Source organism: Perissodus microlepis, chromosome 14, assembly GCF_051167445.1.
Source record: "Perissodus microlepis isolate ML-2025 ecotype Zambia chromosome 14, ASM5116744v1, whole genome shotgun sequence".
Classification (NCBI taxonomy): Eukaryota; Metazoa; Chordata; class Actinopteri; order Cichliformes; family Cichlidae; genus Perissodus; species Perissodus microlepis.
This window is the reverse complement of record NC_140474.1, coordinates 16,941,797-16,960,704: the sequence shown is the minus strand read 5'-3', so window position 1 is coordinate 16,960,704 and position 18,908 is coordinate 16,941,797. Positions and strand designations below refer to the sequence as shown.

The 18,908-nt window shown below is 41.7% G+C and overlaps 1 protein-coding gene across 1 annotated transcript in view; it reads right to left on the bottom strand.

Moving 5' to 3' along the window:
• arhgap35a (Rho GTPase activating protein 35a) overlaps nt 1-18,908 on the bottom strand; it is a 64,186-nt gene extending 45,278 nt beyond the window's left edge. The window contains exon 1 of the mRNA XM_084950944.1: nt 17,530-18,908. The gene's annotated coding sequence lies outside the window, so the exon portion shown is untranslated. The remainder of the gene's footprint in view (nt 1-17,529) is intronic.

Below are 18,908 nucleotides of genomic sequence, written 5' to 3'. Positions count from 1 at the left end.
AACAAAATGAACAACGTGTTCCTCCAAGCATTATTTTTCATAACACAATTGCGGCAGTTTGGGGATGTCATTTGGTACAGACAGACCAGCAGCAGTAACTTCTCCTCGAATGCTGTTAAGTGCTTAGAAGTAGGGCCTAATAGTTGGTTGTGTACACTTTGTCCCACCCCTCCTGTACTGTGAGGCCAGGTAAAAAGTGATTGTAACAAGTTGTGCGTTCTACCCAGAGTTTAACTTTCTTTTAGCCCCGTGGAGGTGTTGACCTGTAAATGTTCTGCCATCCATTTGGATAGGAAAGACATGCATTGCTCACCACGGAAAAGACACTCAGTGCTTCGTCACACTTCTGATGTTTTAGCATCTTGTAAAAATGCAGGATGGCGGCCTTAAAAAGAAAAAACAATGCTTTGGTGTATAGGCTTTTTAAAGTGCCAGGAACAGGAAGTCACAGCTGGAGTCAACAAATTAGTTGGAAATTTTTGTGATTATCTATCCTAACAGTAGTCTAGGTGTAGATGGAAAGAAGAGCCACAAGACCGAGCTCAAAAAAAGAGCAGGCATCAGTGAAAACACATATGACAGGGTAAAGCTGCTAAAGCGGCTAAAGCAGCTTAAACAGTGTGCCGTACATGAGATTTGCCAATTGGATGTATAGAAAAAGTATCCGCTCAAACAACTCCAATGGATGGTTTGCGATATTGAAATATAAGTATATAAATGAATTTATGGGGGGTTAATATCCATTTATAATATTTCTTTCTGAGGTTCACCGTGTGACCTTTTTATTTCTTCTGAGGATATCCTGCTGATGCTAGATGGGAACAATTCGGTGCTCCAAAGAAACTATGCTGATGATGGGCAAGTTATTTGTGTTCAAGGTTTAAGGTTGTCCCGTAGGCAGAATGTTTGGGTGGGATTGAAGTGTTAAAAGGAAACAGTGGGATGGTAGGGAGGAAGAGAGAGCAGAGTGTGCTGCGAGGAGGAGGAGGAAGGACGATGGTAGGCAGCAGATAGGACGGCGCAGCGATGAGACGGAGAAGCACGGGTGATGGTGTGGAGCAGTGGAGAGTGTGATGGCAGGATGGGATTTGAGTCTTTTAACTTCATTAGTTCCGCCTCAGTCTGGGGTCTGTAGATTATGTCTAATTAAGCAGCTTAACATGGCTTAAAAAGCACCACACAGAAAGCACAAGAGCCTTATCTGTCAACCTGCTCAAACGATTCTCCGCTTCTCCTTTCATTCCCGTGGCAGGCTAACATAAATTCTCTTTGCATGGCCTTTATGCTAGAGAGATTAGAGGCTCCAACATCGGTGTGAGCTGGATAGCTAACAGCTGCAGTGATAGCAGTGTGGGCTGTGGAAACAGGGAGAGAGCTTGTGTGGTGAGGAGCGGGGAGACAGAGGGGCAGGCAGATGCTTCCTTTCAGACTGTGGGGAGAGACAGTCGATAAAAAGGGTGGGGTTCAGCGAACAGGAGTCATCCTGAGTCCTGTCATTCTAATCTGCGTTAGTACTCCAGTAAGAATTAAGCCAGTCTGCACACTATTAGGTGTAATAAGACATAACTATTACCCTGCAAGTGTAGTCCAGGCGACACCCTAATATTACAGGTGACTTGTTGCCTTACTGCAGTAAGGCATAAAGAGCAACATTGCCTACAAAATGCACACTTATTACTTATCTTTTGCTTTGAGAGCATAGATATGTTGGCTGCAACAGCCTTGTATAAAATAATATTCTATTTGTGGTAGCAGCTGTGAGCTGTAGGGTGGGTAGTTCAACTCTGGCTTCTTGACTGGCATAAAAGTTTAAATTAACAAAAAAAAGTCAAAGCATAAAGCATAAAAATGTATATGATACACATTTTATCAACACCCTTGTAAACTAACTAATTTGAAAATATAACATTTAGATGGGCATACATATTTATAATATGGAGTTAATCTAATCTGGTTGCTCCCTAGCAGCGGCATATTGCCTGGTGTACTGCTCTTCTCCTCTCATTAGCTATAGCTTTTTCTTCCTGAGCCTGTCTTTGCATCTCCTCGGGACGAGCCCTTCGAGTCTTTCAAAATACTTTGCAAAATTAATCTGGACTGAAGGATCAAACATTCTGTGTTAAGGTCAAAGAATTAACGTTACCGTTATCCATTTTCACAAGCAGCAATACCGACTAGAAGCTATGGGCATAAACAATCCAGGTGTAGCTTAACATTAATATACACAATGCTCTGCAAAGGTCTTCTGCCACCTCTCATTTTATTTTATATTTTGCTTCCAAGGAATCAGACCTTCTTGCAATTTTTAAAAATGGCCTTGAACAACAGTTCTTTGGTCTTTTGGAAAGTCTTTTTCACTTATTTTCAGTCCAGTCTTTGTACCTTACCATTTTCAGAGAACTGTTTCACCAAATGGAGGAATGTTTTGCCAAAGCCTTATCAGAAATTGTTTCAGTGGAAGTGTGGATGTCAAAAAAGCCATTCTTCAGAAAAGAAAACAGGGTGAAAAGTCTAAAGTATGCCAGATTACACAAAAACTGGAAGGAAAATGAGTCCCAACAGGTTTTATAGAGTAATGAATATAAATTGGAATTTTTTGGCTCAGATCATTGTCAATAAGTAGGGAGAAGTTCAGGAAAGAGTTACAACAGCTAGTCTGTAAAACACAGCAGAGGGTCTGTCATCATTTGAGGTTGGACTTCTGATTTTGATCCACCATGCAATACCATCTAGAAAGCATCAGATTGGCAACAGATTAATTTGCCAGATTCATAGAAATTTTCCCAAACACACTGGCAATGCAGTAAAAGCATACCTGGACAGAAGAAAATGTAACAGAAGAAATACTCCTGAAGACTACTTAAAGAAATCACAAGACAGCTGCCTAAGAAAGTTCAGGCTGTGTTGAAGAATAAATGTGATCATACTAAATATCGACTTACACACTCCCTTGAACTGTGAAAAATCTTTTTGCCTTATATTCTGAATTTGTGTGTTATTTCAATAATTCTGCACCTGTTTTCCATCTTGAACACCTGGATAACAACTCAACACGTTTGCCCAGTACTGTACATATACTTTTATCGTTACTGTTTCTTATATCCTTCCAGTCAGAGTAATATTGACTTGAATGCATCAGTTAAATCTGTAGACAGCTTCGGAATACTGTAACAACACTTAGTGTCTTGCGTTTTTCCACTTAGGAATTTAGCAGCCTTCCTCTTGATCATTGCCACCAAATTTATGTAAACTTTGGCCAAGTCAGGAGAAGTTCCAGGAGAAAATTGAGTAAATGATAAGAATTATTTATTGCAGCCATAATGCATCTGCACTGTGCTCTTGCCCTTATCTTGGACTCAACTGGGGACCGAGTACAATTGTTTGTGCAACAGCAATGTCCACACGTCAAGAAATGCGTGTTTACCCCCAACACAAAGGCACCAAAGACAAATTCCTTCAGATGATTAGAGTTTTGGCGTTCCTTGTAAAGCGCTTATCTTGCAAATGATCAAAGCCAGTGTATGATTCAAAACTTCTACTTTAACCGCAAACACTCATAAAACAGTTACAAAACAGTGGGTTGGGTTATTGTGAATCATGTTTAGTGAAACACGTCATGCTAACAGTATAGCCAAAAAAAAATCTCATCATAAAAGAGTTTTAAACATTCCAAAATTAAAACGTACAGGTATGGTATTCTGTTCATGAAATATTTGTAATGTATTTCTACTAATGGCAAAACATTGTATTATGTAAGGCTAAAAACCAGCACTAGCTGGTTAGGTAGTACTTTGTACCAAGATGTATGAGTCACTGCAGCACAGTTTCCCTTCCGTCTGACATAAGAGGAAAAAAAGAAGTATAAACAGTAAACAAAACAATGGCAGAAGCTCTTGGCAAGCGACAATTAGAAAGCAGGATGGCCATTTGTTTTTAGCCACAGCACAGACCATTATTCTTTCTAGCTGCACTTATGCTTCCTCGCTTATGACGTCGCAGCCACCGGCATTAAGAGACACTGAGGCCTGGTCCCCAAAGCAAGCTGAGATCATGTAGCTTATCCTGCAGTGCATTCTGGATCATTTCTATGCTATGACAGTGTCTCTCAGTGTCTTTGACAGTGATTTAAGGACTCTCTGAGTGAGTATTAAAACACAAATAATGCATGTATAAAGCTCAGAGATATTCAACAGAAACAACAGTGATCTCTCCCACGGCAGCATTTTCTACAAATCTCCCTTTTAAATTGAAATGTGCTCGCGTGTGGCGTCTCCACCTTTCACCATACCCCACCTGCAAATTGTCAAGACAGAGAATCATCACAGAAACTATGGTACTTTGTGACATCAGACATGCCTGGCTACCATATGTCACTACAGAGCAGAAGAATGCTGGCAGTTTCACACAACTGAGGAGGAGTTAGACTGAGCTGTAACAAAACACAGGAGGTCACTTGGAGTTTGGCTTCGCTCAGCTTTTCATGCCAAGCAACATTCCCCACCTCAGGCAAGAGTGCACCCACACAGCAGGCTACAGGTAGACAAAAACACTCCCTTGTTTTTTTTCAATATCCTTCTCCCTCCCTAATCTTCTTTATTCCTGTGATATCTTTTGTGGCACAGGTATGCAAACCTAAATCCATATGCATAAAACAGTTCCCCTCTAATCCACAAACACCCTTCTTCAGGATGTACTGTATTATCTTGTGCAATTTCACACACACTGAGAGGCAAGATGGCTGCTCTCAAAACTGGTCCATCTTGTTAACACGCATGAACACACCAGGGAATAGGGGAAACTGTTCACAGGGACTGTAATGTGCCGATGTCAATGAGTAGCCTCGGAGCAAAACTCACAGCGCGTCTCTTTCTGACACCAGCTCATCTAATTCACTCCAGGTGTGAGGCCCATCGGCACAGAAAATCAGGCGTAATGTGCAGACGCACAAACAGGTGTGCATCGTGAGGTGTTCAAGTTTGGAAAAGTGAGAGGGAAAAGAAAAGAGGAGAAGGGAAGAGAAGAGAAGAAAAAACACAAAGTAGTGGACAACTGTGAAGGGAACAGGAGAGTTAGATGGTGATAAAAAGATAAAGTCAGAGCCTGACTGACGTACTGAAGAGAAAGAGTGTGGGACTTGGAATAGAGGGAGAGATGAAGAGAGAGCTGCTATCTGATAGAAGGGATTTGCCCTTCCCTGGAACAGTAATTTACTAAAGCCATTCTACAGAGACCCATCAGTGGCGATCTGCTGGCAGATTAGACGACAAAACCTCATCCCTCGCTTTCCCTCCAGCCAATCAGCGCTAGGCAGCGAGCAGAGGGTAGAGGATGAAGGGAGGACAGTGAAGAGGAGGGGCAAAATTTCCTGTCACTGTTGAAATCGGGGAGGCCACAAACACAATGGTACTCACAACACATGCACGCAGAATACATACAGGAGATTGAATTGGGCTCAGAGCTGTTGTGATTGCATTTTACCATCCTCGGGATACAGCAGGTAACACTGTTTGGTTGCAAGAGCTGGGGATTTGTCATTTATAATAAGTTTTATGCTCTTGTTTCCCCTGAACTCACTTTTCCTTTTTTGCAGTTCGTATCATGCCCCAAAGGCCCTCGAAGCATTCCGCTGCTGTATCAGTCCAGTCACTCGCCGTCCAGCGCTAACCTAGCGCTCTCCGACTGCCTCCTCCCCATCCCACTTCACATGCACTGCAGAGGTTGTCAAGTGTGCCCCAGCTGTGCAAGCAGTGGGAACTGTTTACAATGGTACATCATCAGTGAGACCCAGGAGCCCCACACGCTAGCAGAGCTCTCACAACCACCGCTCAAGTGTTTAGCACATGATGTTAAATATTATACACCTACTGAACAAGTCAGTGACCCAGCATTAACGAATGCAAACTCTGTGTTTCTTGCAGCTGGAGTTTTCCCAGCTTTTCATGCAAACTTCTTTTACACCCTTGTAGCAAAAAACAAAGAAATTCTGAAAAAAATGAATGCAAAAGGCAGCAAAACTGCGATTTAAACTTAAATCTGGAAAACTGGTGGTGTGCCAAGTATTTCCAACAGCTCCAACATACGTCTATGCACAAATGCTCCTCTTGGCAATAGACATCCTGTGTCTCCCTCTTTAGCACTGACGTGATCAAAACAAAACAAAAGGGAGCTGTTCCTTCCCCTCTCTACCATCACCGTTTCCCGTCTGGAGCTGCTGCCCAACCTCACAGGACCCCTAAAGACCCCTGAATTCCCTGAGGAAAGGGCTGACATCACCCACCCATGTCTCCTGTCAACTATAACCTCTGAAGGCACGACTGAAAGGAAGAGAGGAAAAGGCAAGGCCTTAAATGGAAGCTCAGCTTTGCAGTCTAAAAGCTGCATGTGAACAGTCAGAGTGGCAAAATTTTCTACAGCCTAAATCACGATGTTCAAACACCGGGAGACCTCAGACTGAAAGAAGGTGTATTTACAGAGTTGTGAAGCGAAAACTGAAAAGTTGTGGATGGGACTCTTACTGAAATAGGATTGCTTAAGGTCTAACACTTGCTCATGTGGAACACCTCGAATCATTGTTTAAGGGCAGGTTAAACTAGTCTTGGGCACTGGTTTGATCCATCAAGAGCTCCTAAACAAGAACTGCAATCAAAACATGAAAGAATGAAAGAATCTGACACGTTACGTCAACTCCTAAGCTAATGGATATAATACACTTTGGATCTTCTCCTTGTACAATCATTCTCTTGTTATTTCAGGTTCCAAATCACTTCTTTGTGACTCTAGATCTCTCTAAAGCACATGCATATTTTCACACACACACAAAGAGCAGGTGATAGAGCTGCTCGAGGAACTTTTTTGAATAATTTTTTACTGTTTTTTGTGGTGACAAAACTTCTTCTCAACATGACCCGAAACCTTTCTGGCTCTGTTTAAAATTATTAACTGTTACACTGCACCTTTGAGTAAATCAGGATTACACTGCTCTTTCTTTCTGTGACAAAAAGTGTTGTAACCCAAATGAGGAATGAGGCGTGACTTCAGTGAATGTGGATTCAAGGAAATATAAGCTCAAGTCATGCTGAAACTACGCAGTTAGAGCTGGACCGTAATGGCGGGTGAAATAATAATAATTTAAAAAATAAACATTAAAATATTCTGCTTTAAAGAAAAAGTCTTACTTAGAGTCATGTGGTATGTGCACAAAACTGTAGCACATGGTGTAAAACACTATTGCGTAATGTAACAGATGCTGTTTCTATTCTGTTGTAGTCTTAAAGTCTCAACATGAACATAACACTAATGTTACCTTCTGGTTAACCTAAAGCCTGTTGGCATGCCCACAAAGTACTTGCATAGATAGAGCATTTGTGAGCTGAAAATTGTAACTGTAAAAGTGCCCATCAGCGTTTGTAATGCTTAAAGTGTCACAGGTGTGTTTTATGGAGGAAACAGAACTGAATCCACAATTGCTGGCGGATGAGCACGCCATTAGTCATTCAGAGTCGTTAGTGATTAACTGCTCGTGGTGTGGCTGCAGGACTTAAAGCATAAGAGCCTGCATGAATAAACATGAATAAACTGTTTTGGGTTTTTTGTGCTGGAGTAACGGTAGCTACACATAAGCTTGAGAAGCAACTTCACTCTTTGTTGGGATCGTCGTAAAATTGAGTTATAAGCCACAGAAAATTCACAAATACTGAAATACGATATTAATATGCTATGATATGATCCTTCATTTCTGCACTACTTTGGAAACCTCAATTCAATTACACATTCACACAAACAGTGTTCTTAAAACGCCTTTTTAAACATTTAGTAAGTGTTAATCTTTAATTCATTGCTAAGGGCACATGTAAATGTCCTTTTACTAGTTGCGGTCTACACAGTGCATGGAAAAACAGTTGTGTGTGGCTCTGGCAAGGCTTAGCCAATTCAGGGAAAATGACTCAGTTAGGCTTGAACACTTGAAATGCAGGATCCACACCGACTAAACTACAAATGCAAAAGCCAGTTTCACTGTTGCACAAGATCTTAGGAATCTGAAACCCTTGAAATAGAAGCTAAATACCTGGTGTTTTTCTTTAATGGATGCAATCGTTTGTAAATGCCGAATTTCAATTGCATTTGATTTGAAAGGTCACATACACCTGTGCAAATGATGACAATTAAGATATTCAGCCCAATCTAAATGCTGCATCGCTTCTTTTCAGTACACATGCATTATTCTCTCCTTTTCCCACTCAAATTCCAATGTCTTATATTCATCTTTTCCACCAAAAATATGTTTTGGGTTTTTTGGGGGGGAAATTACATGGATTTAAGCTACAGGAAACCAACCCATCAACAATTCACAGCAACATTTTCCCACAAAGGTCTGCAGTGTCTTCTCCTTGGTGGATGTAAGCTGCGCGTTGGTGAGGCAATATTTCTCTCCGAATAACCTTCGAACCAAAAACAGCAACTTCGAATAAACAAAATGTTTACATTCTGCACCCATGTTTTCTTTACCTTTATCATCACAACAGCCATGCAAGTCAGTAAAGCAACAAAGAAGATGCACGAGTTAAGTTTTCGGTTTGCAATGATTCACAAAAGTGAAAGGAGACGTTTTCCTTTTAAAACCACTGCACTCCCGCGCTTCTATGATTCATAAAGTTAACGTCAGCAGGTTAATCTTAAACTAGATGCATGATTTCACACTGCTGTTTCAAGCATAGTTTCACTTCAACTACACTTCGTTTATTCACTGTAAACTGACTTCAACATGGTTTGAAATTTTTGGGTAATTTGTGGGAAATTCCCCACAACTCCCTCAGCTGATTCTAAAAAAAAAAAAAAAAAAAAAACAACCCACAATTTCAAATAACTGATGGGGAAGTGACACGGATTACTCCAGTTCTTGTCAGGAATGTTAGAAAATGGTGGATCAGGAGCTGCTGGAGCACTCCAACAGGAAATGAACTCTGACATAAGAGCTATGGACCTTGGGGCCTCGACTGCATCCTGGGAAATTATGGCACTGAGACGAGAAATGACCCATGTCACCACCAGGAAACCCCAACTCAGAAAAATCCATGTGCAATCCTCTAAAATGGCACAGTAGCTATATTAATGACTGTTAAGTGAGGGTGCTTTCAGAAGCACAAAGAGGAGTAAACACAAAAATAAACACCACCAAATCAGTATTGAGTTTGACTACTCTTTACTTTTAAACAGCGCCGTTTCTCCTTGGTATACATGTATGTAGCGTTTAAAGGTTGCCGGGTCAATTTTTCCAAGTATCTTGGGAAACGTCAAGTTCTTCTGTGGTTAATCCTGTCTCAGTAGCTTTAGCCTCATCTTGTAATCCTAAAGTAACTCCATGGTGTTGAGCTCCAGATACTGTGAGGCCTCCAACATAAGTGTCAATACTGAAAATCTGTAATTCTGTATGGTTGGGATTACTGTTTCACCCTTCTGATTCAATTTGGCACAGATAAATCAACTTCCTTTGCTGGGACTGCCTGACGGATGCATCTAAAATGTCTAGAAGTTTTAAAGAGTACTGCGCGTCAGGGTAGCCCTTCCGGAAATCCTCTAGATTAAAGAATTTCACGTGATTCATCACAGGGGTTTTTATTAAGCACACGCGTATGTGTGTTTGCCTAACAACAGTAACAATCAGAGTAGGACAGTCACAACCAGGTCAGCACAAAGTGTTGCAGACTGGTGGAAATCATGATCTGTCTTTAATGCAGACCAACCAACCAGCGTCACAACAAAGACAGCCAACAACAGAAAGAAAGGGAGTGGGCAGAAAGAAAGCACAGCCTGTGATGAGGACAGCATAACAGAGTGTCGGCCAGCCTAGGTTCCTTTTAAAAAAAGTGGTATGGCTGTGGGTTGAACCTAGAGAGAGCCTATTCACAGCTTTGTCTATATGCTGTAGCTGTGGGAACAAAACTCTCCACCGGAGCCACTGTCTGTGCTTCTCTTGTTGCTTTTTTTGATCTTTGGTATCATTTCTAACTTCTCCCCTTCGCAGTTCCCTTCTTTCCTGCTTAAACTCACTTTTCAAACAAACAATCTCATGTGACCTACGCACTGTATCATCCACATCGGACTACGCGCTCTTAGTTTTATTGGCGGCCTGTGCACACGGACATCAGTGTAGGCTGAAATCCCCAAATCCTTCCACTCTGTGAAGTCAAATACCTGAACAGACGGACACAAGCACGCTACAGTGGATCCCACTTTAGGTGTGTCTCCTCTATTATTAAAATAAATATTCACTGACGCCGCCATCAGCCGTCACTTTCTGTTTAATGGCAGTTTTCCAAAGCGTGAGACAATAGCATGGGCATCATTAGATAAGTGGTGGCTGGATGACAGGCGGTGCCGCTGCGATCGATAACGGCAGGCACAGCCATCCGCGGGCTGAGCGGTGCTTACTCATCAGCCTTGGGCACGCATGAGCCCAGGCTTGGGCCAAAAACTGGGACAAAGCCAGATAAGGGATGTGGAGGTGTCAGGGGCCTACTGCCTGTGATAACAAATGGCTATGAAAAGCCACCTTATCTTCTCACCTTAAAGAGGATATGATGTCCGTTGTCACATAGCTGCCGAATGGCCAGAACCATGCTGACAGTTATGTTATGAGCGTGAGGAAAGGTCAGCTGCTGTTGCTCTCATTGCGTGTACATAAAGTAGTGTATATGTTTCATTGCCCTTATTACTCAAAACAACCAATTCTGAAACATTTTGAGTCGAGCTAGATCAAACACGAACAGTACCACATAACCACTAACAGCCAGGTAATGATTTGCACATGTTAAAATGCCTTTGGCAAGATACAACTTCAGAATACCTAATCACAACATTGTAAAACATGTCCCCTCTCCAGATACAAGGTTTTTTTGTGCAGCCATGTATATGCAGGAGAGAGACAGCGTCAGCACGTATTCACGGTGGAGATGCCAAAGGCCGCCACAGTGCTGGCCAGATCCCCCCGAAGTGGTATCTGAAGCAAATGTCTTGTGACAAGGTGGTGCCCTTCCTGTGTCCTTAACCGCGGCTCAGACGACCACTGCGCTGCTCTCCAAGGGCAAGAAAATCCAGTGATGGAGGGCGCCATGGGGACAGAAATAAACAAAAACATTTTGTGAAAACTAAAAAATAAATAAATATATAAATACAGGAGAGAAAAGAGGAAGCAAAGGAGCAGCGTAAGCAATCTACACAACTCATAAATGAAAAACTTCCAGTGGACCTCTTTTTGAGGCCTCTGGTTGTCTGGGTCTGCAAGCCCTTTCCCCCCCCTCGCTCTCCTCTCAACTCCTGTCCCTCTCCTTTTTCTCCAATGCTTATCAGTCTGTGATTAAAGCTGCCAACCTTAATTAGAATATTTCCGAAACAGAACACTTCTCAGCCTCCCGCTCTCCACCTCTCCTCTGTCTGAGCATCGCAGGTGTATGCCGACACCTCCAATAAAGTTGTCAGACCTCCAGGCAGAAGCAGCTTGTAAGAGACGTCACAATAAACAGACATCAAGTCGGGATAATGCAAACTAAACATCATTGTCTAAGAGAACTAACAAAGGGTTTTGACCACGCACAAATCTAAACCCAATTACAGCTTCACCATCTCATTTCCTACCTCTGCACACAGTCTCCTGTTTGTACACTGCCAAACACTAAAATAATTTCTGCACCACATTCAACTAACCACCCAATCTAATTATTGCTAATAATGAGTTAAAATTAAATGAAAAGCAAACACCTGAGGTGTGGATTCTAGTTATTGCTTTGTGTTTTGAGTTGCAATATTATGGCTGACAGAAAGAGCTTCCAGCCAGTCTTCACAGATAACAGCCCAACCTCAAAGTTTCTTTGAAATACACAAGTTGCTGTTACACAAACCTCTTTTTCCCCCTCCTTTCCCAGTGAATTTAATCCAACTGGTGATGCTCCGAGGGCTCCACCGCTAAACAATAAGACTGCAGCGAGAAACATGCTGTTAAAATGAAATGTTCGAAAAATCCAGCCCTCTAACGCTCTCTACTTTCACAAAAGATGGACATACAACAAATTGTATCAGAATACACAAAACTATTGCTTCACTTAAAAACACATATAACACCCACAGCACATGCCACGACTTAGGACAGCAAGTACAAGCAGAAAGTTTTAAAACTCTAACAACTAGAAAGAAAAAAAAAAAGATAACGCCTCTTGATGATATACTTAATAGTGAAAGTACAGTTTAGATCTTGTGATTATAGTTTAAGTAGCTTCCTTTAGCTGCTCCTTTATTTGCGAGGAGTCATCACAGCGGATGGATTGACATGTTTTCTTTGGCTGGATGCCCTTCCTGAAGCATCCCTCCCAGGGATTTGTGTCTCCTCCTAGCACTGAACCGGGGACCTTTCACATGTTAGGAGAATGTGTTAACCACCGCACTATACACCCACTTATACAGATTTTTCATTTATCTCTTTCATCAAATGAGGTTACCACAACCTAAAAAAAAAAGTTTAACTAATTTACTTCTCATATACGTTTCAGACACTCCCTCTTGGGACTGTCCAGTGTAGACTAAACCTGACAAGCAGGTGCTGGCTGGTCGTCGCTTTTCATGATCATATTTGGTACAATCTGCAGTTGCTCTCGTCCAGCCTGCTTTAACACGACCACTAACATGATGACGTCAGACTCACATTGAAACAATAAGAACAACTGGAGTGAGCCAAGTCTGCAAAACAGCTCCAGTTAATCAAAATGACTTTGTTTAACTTAAAAAAGACAGACAATCTTTCACTAAAACTATTTTATACTGAATATATGGATTAAATATTTAAGTTGGTAGATTTTTTTTTTATAATACATGTACACATGCTACTGTCTTTGTGCTTGGAGCACTGACGTTTTAACTACTACTGATCGAGGCTCAATTCTAATTTGGCTTTTCGGTAGTACTAGTTCAAAAGGAGGGTCTGTGTTAAGACTTGTCTACATTTCTCCAGAACAGTCATGACAGCTGATTGGTCAGGATTTGATCTTTTTTTCTACTACCATACTGGATTTTTTCTAACAAACAGCCAATCTTTCTTCCCATTTTGCCACCATTCTTCCTTAAAAGAAGAACGAAACTGGCTCCATTGTTGCCACTTTCTAACTCCTACCCTCACCTTTGACCCTCAGCTCTCCTCTTCTCCACCCTATCCACTCCTTTTGGCCTTCCATCCCCATCCCCCTTGCATAAACACATGACCAGGCATCGTGAGTGGACTTCCTTCAGGAAATTCAGGACCACCACCGGGGGGAGAAGCTCCAGAAAAAAAAAAGTCAAACAATGACAAACACAGACTTCTCCTGCTCACTCCAGCCCAATTTTGGCTATAACGCATTAGGACTTGCGAATGAGATGAGGGCTAGGTCAGCACGACAGGTTAAGACAAAAATGAAAACCGAGTGTTGCTTTAGTGTGGGAAATGAGTGTGAGCGTGTGAGCGTGTATGCATCCACAGATTGCAAACATGCTCAGAGTTATCCTTTAATACTTATGTAGGTGGATTTCAGAGCAGTCTTTTTGTTGCTTTTTTTTTTTGAGTGAGAGAGGTTTCAAATGTCTACAGGCTTTCAACAGACCGTATAAACACTGACTCATCCAAAAACCATCAGAGGCCATTATACCCTTAACATGATAATCCAATGGAGCGTGTATTTATGCATGACAAATCTCTCATTTTAAGCTAGTGCCCTGCACAGTCCACAAACCTCAGAGAACTTTAAGGATAAGAACCATGTTGGCAGTGTGTGTAGGTGGTGCAAACTTTGTGCGTGCAATCATAGAAGCAGAAGTCCAACCTATTGAACTCCGGGCAGTGGCCTCGTTTTATTGGCAGAGCCTCAATCATAACATCTTATCTACGGCCATGCTGAGTCATGGAATTCAGCTGTGTCCAACAGCCAAGCAGCAGGGTTACTTATGGCTGCCATTGATTGGTTGATCCCTGAGCACAAAGCTGAAAGGGCACATACCAGGAACACAGCCTGAAGCAGAAACTGGCAGCAGTTTGTTCACACTTTACTTTACTCAAACATCCTTGTAGCGGCCCCCCAACAAAAAACTGAAAACCCACTTTGTGGCATCACACTCTCACTTTTCCTCGTTCCTAAAGATCTCCCTTCATGTTCAGGCTCCACAGCTCTTGTCCTTCTGTTGTTTAATCGCATTTGCAAAAGAGAAAACACGGCCGTTCGTGTCCAGAGGTCACCATTCCTCTGTGGTCCTTGACGGTCTCAGTAATTTCAAACATTGTCAGCACTGTATTAATATTTTTTAAATATTAAAGTACCTCAATAGAACCGTACAGCCACCATTCAAACCACTGTTCATAACCATAGCCCTTATTTTTATCTAGAAATGTCCAACAATGATGGATTTAACCCTAACCCTCCCTGCAGCTGTCAGACTGTACAATCAGAACTGCTGCCAACAAACATAGATGTTTACATCTGCGCTGTAACTGCAATAAGTTAATCAACCGATTTGCACTACAACCTGGTTTGCCTCTTATCTGTAGTTATTTTTATTTAATTTAATAACTGTACAGTACTCTGTTTATAGTAACCGTTGTCCTTAATGTAAATATGTAAGAAAAATTGTGTATGTTTCTGTTCTGTGTCCTGTATACTGTTTGTTTGTATATGTGTCTTTCTGGCTGCTGTTACAACCAAATTTCCCCTTGTGGGACAATTAAAGGATTATTCTATTCCATTTGTGTTGAACTTAAAATTCTCAGATCACTAATTTGTTGAAAAGGGCCAGTGAATAGAAATATTAGTAATACTTTCTAATCTTTTTGTTCCCTCGTACATAAATTGGTCAATCAGGGTACAGAGCTAAACTGGCTCTGGAACAGAACAGGGCCACAGTACAGAGGCCTTTATATCAGCCTGTGCCCATCTGCAAATCTGTAATGAGCAAGAGAGCCGAAACAGAGGGGAGAGAAGAGAACCTCAGTTCAACTGAGGCAGGCACACTTTCTAATGGAAATTCAGATACAATCATCCCAGAATGCACTTCTCTCTGCCTAATAATCAGCCACTAGAACAAGGCAGTCATTGAGAGGAGAGTGACTGTAATCTGGTCTACCAAACTCCAAAGCTGCCCGCTATAATTAGCTCCTTTCTCCATCAAACACAGACTTACAGTGACTCGCAAGCAACCCTCTCTTGTAATACAAGAGGAAAGAGATTTAGCGAATGACGCGTTTTCTGATGAGTAGGAAAAAAATTTCTATGCTTGGCAGGTGGAGTAACTTCACTCTGACAGGTATGCAAGCAGTAAAACTGGAGCAGGTGCAAGTCCACCATTTAATTCAGCCAGCACAGTAGAAATCTAAGAGTCTGGGTCGACACTGCAAAGCGGCCCGTGCTGTGCTACAAGCCCGAGACACTTTTGCCCTATTGAAATAAACTAATCACTACTTAGCTTAGTGAATTAAGTAATGTTTCACACTACAGGGCTCAGGTAATTTCTAATTACCTTTCCTCGTTTCCCCCCCCCCGGTCCACTGTTGAGAAAACAAGTGAGCTGACATCTTAGATTTGCTGTAAGGAGTAAGTGTTCCTATGCTGCTTCTATTACAAAGCATGAAAAACCCTGGATTTATCTGTTCACATAATATGGGACAGAACAGTGTCCTCATCAAAGGATGCATTCTCATCTCTGGCCTACATGCTGACAAACAAAGCCTGTTCTCCTCTAATCTCGGGAACATGTTCAAGCCCAGGACTCACAACATGATCCCAGAGACAGACTGACAGGGGTGAGTGGGTATGCTGGTAGCTAGCCTGCTGCCTGGGCAAATGGCACGGCTATTAGGGGAAGAAGATGCTTCCTGGAGAGGTGTGACTGCACTGCAAAGGGCCCAATCAAGCACAGAACAGAAGTGCTGACAGCTGCTAATGCATTTACCTGAGCGCAAAGAGACCGTCTTACCAAGAAAACTTTGCATACGAGTCTGTGTGCGTTTCCTCCTTAGTATGGTCTTCCTGACAAGGCTGATTAAGATCAAAGGGAGGAAAACTCATCAAAAAGCACATATTCAAGCACAGCCAGTGAATGTGTGCTTCAACCTACTTGCTTGAAAAGGATGCACGATACCAAAGGCACATACCCATTATCAAGGTTCCTGTTTTAAAATGTCTCCTTTAACTGGCAATGACACAGCAGCACAGACCAAACCAATGGATACTCTGTTTTAAGGCAACGTCATAAAGCTACACAGAGATCTCATGCTTTAAAATCAGCCATTGTCAGTCTTTAATGTAGAAGGATCACTCTTTGAATTAAAAGCACTAAAGTCCAGTGGAAGGACTCACAACCCCCCCCCCCCCCCCAAAAAAAAAAAAAAAAAAAAAAAAAAAAAAACAGAAAGAAAGAAAGAAAGAAAGAAAGAAAGAAAGAAAAGGGGGTGGCTTCCAGGGCAATGACCACTTTGCTGCAGGATTAGGCTGTGACACACTGGTGACTAGTCCTGGCATAAAAATAGATTAATAGTGTTAATTGTCTCCATTAGGTCACCCTAACCAGCCCAGAACTAAAAGGACAAAGGAGTGGACATTCCACATTCAGTGAGCCAACATAAATATCCTCACCTGAGATTGGTGAGAAATAACTTGAAAGGTTTTAAATATTTTCTGGGAAGAACACAGCCTTTTGTGTTACAGGTTGGGTAAAGGAAATGAGGAAGTTAGTACAGGTACCCTCAGGCATTAGCCAACTATATCAAATAGCCAGCCCTGTGCAGCTTTGGCATTTACAAAGTTAATGATACATTCAATAAAGGTTAAAATATATTTTCATGAAGAAAACGTAGTATATTAAGACCTTAAACACGACTTAAATGTACGAAATTACAATAAACAAAGCTTTTTAAAACATTAAAAGTCTATTTTTTAAAGCAGAGCATAGTAAGAAATAAACTGAACATGCAAACATGCTGTGACACAACAATCTTCAGCCTCTCCCAAACATCCTATCTGCTCTAACCCGATTTCAAGTCCTGTTTGCCCCTTACGTTCAGACATAGCCTGGAGTTTCTCCAGGTCTGACAGACCAATGCATTCCAGGTGTTGTTGTCCAAACAATTGTAAGGTTTGGACAGGATCCATTTTTAAGACCCCCACCCCCCTCAGTCCCTTTCTCCTATATAAACGTCCCATTTAAACAAGCACACGTTAACCCCTAACCTGCATAAGAACGCCTTTTAGTTTAATACACACTCGTATCATCACGCAGTCATTATGATTACTATTAACGGGCTTCAAATCAAGCCAGCCCCCGTGGAGGGGAGGGGGACTGGGGTTAACTCCCAGTTTCTTGTTACTCGCAGCACTTCACTGCAACCCAAGCTGCAATGTTAGGAGAAGTAAAATCAGGTGAACGCCTTAAAATGCCTTTTGCCAATACTAGTTAGGTCTAAAAACTGCTTATTCACACTGACTCACACACACAATCGTGGCCGAAAAGCTACAGTCTACCTACCATATCATTCCCGTTTCTGTCCTGCTCTTGTCCGCTCCTTTCTTCCTCTCCGTGCTCCTCTGCGACCCGCAGCCGGGGAAATACTTTAAAAACCAGACAAAAACACTCCCTACAAGCTCTCACATCGATTATTTTCCGCCTTTTCAGTAAACAGGCTGTCTGTCCATTGCTTCCCACATAGGGTGTTCGCTTACATCAGTCTGAAGTTTTCAGACACGAGATACATAGATGGTTTGTCTTTTCTCCCAGTCTGGAAAAAAAAAAAATACAAGTAAATTCTAGTAAGGAAAAGGGCAGGAAAAAAATCCTGCTCAACTTCAGTTTTTTTCACCACGGCTGGAAACGTCTTGCGAGGAGAAAAGGGGGGCCGGCGTTGGAAAGCGCTGTTTCGGTGTGTTTTCCCTTCTTGGTTCACCACCACGTTGTTTTGACCAATTATTATTTCCTTTGTTGTGTCAAAAATTTACAAAAAAAAAGAGTCCACAGGAAACGCGACCGCAAGGATCAGCCTTCATTTACAGAAAAAGCGCCGCTGTTGGAAGAGTACAACAGTTCGTACGAAAGCCTTGTGTGTGTGTGTGTGTTTTTTTCCCTTTCTGATGTTAAGCCCCTTGCAGGATAAATGTGTGACGTTGTGTTTAACTCTATTTTTTTCCCAGCTTCCCAGTAATGGCGGCATGCTCTTCACAGAGAGACACTCTCGCCCAGCGGTAAATATACACAATTACAACAAACGCAGACTGTTTATGATACGCTGCTCACCGCCACACTATTAAGGCGTAGCTAATGGTGACTAGTAAGCCGAGACTAACAGTGAATTTATTTGAAATGAACCATCATAATACTCTTCCATACGTGTGTATATTTAAACTAAAAAAATAGTTGACGTATAACATGCTGAATACATTAAAGAGATATTCGAAAATATTCGAAACAACAAAAAACACGCACACGAAGGGTGAGTATGCTTTAGCTAGCAACCAGCTACTTCTAGTTACTTTAACTATTTCTGTTACTTTCTAGTTTCATTTCTTTATAGCCCTTTCTTTTATTTTAAATTGAAGAACAGCAAACTAGCTCCGTTGTCCAACATGGACTTATTTGTGAGTTGTATCAAAGTGGGGTTAATGTCTTTAATGTCTCATTTTGGGTTACTGTTAAACATGAAACTGTTATTTATTATTTCTACGCATAAAAAGGAAATGTGTTTATGTTATCATGACTGTGATTAATTTATTTTATTTTGGCCCATCTGCGTTCATGGCCCCACAGCTCCCATACCACTTCCTTGCAAAACTGACCACCATTTCCCTGGACAGATTCAAGCATTAGTTATACAACACTGTGCAAAGGTCTTGAATAACCCATTCGTTTCTTTA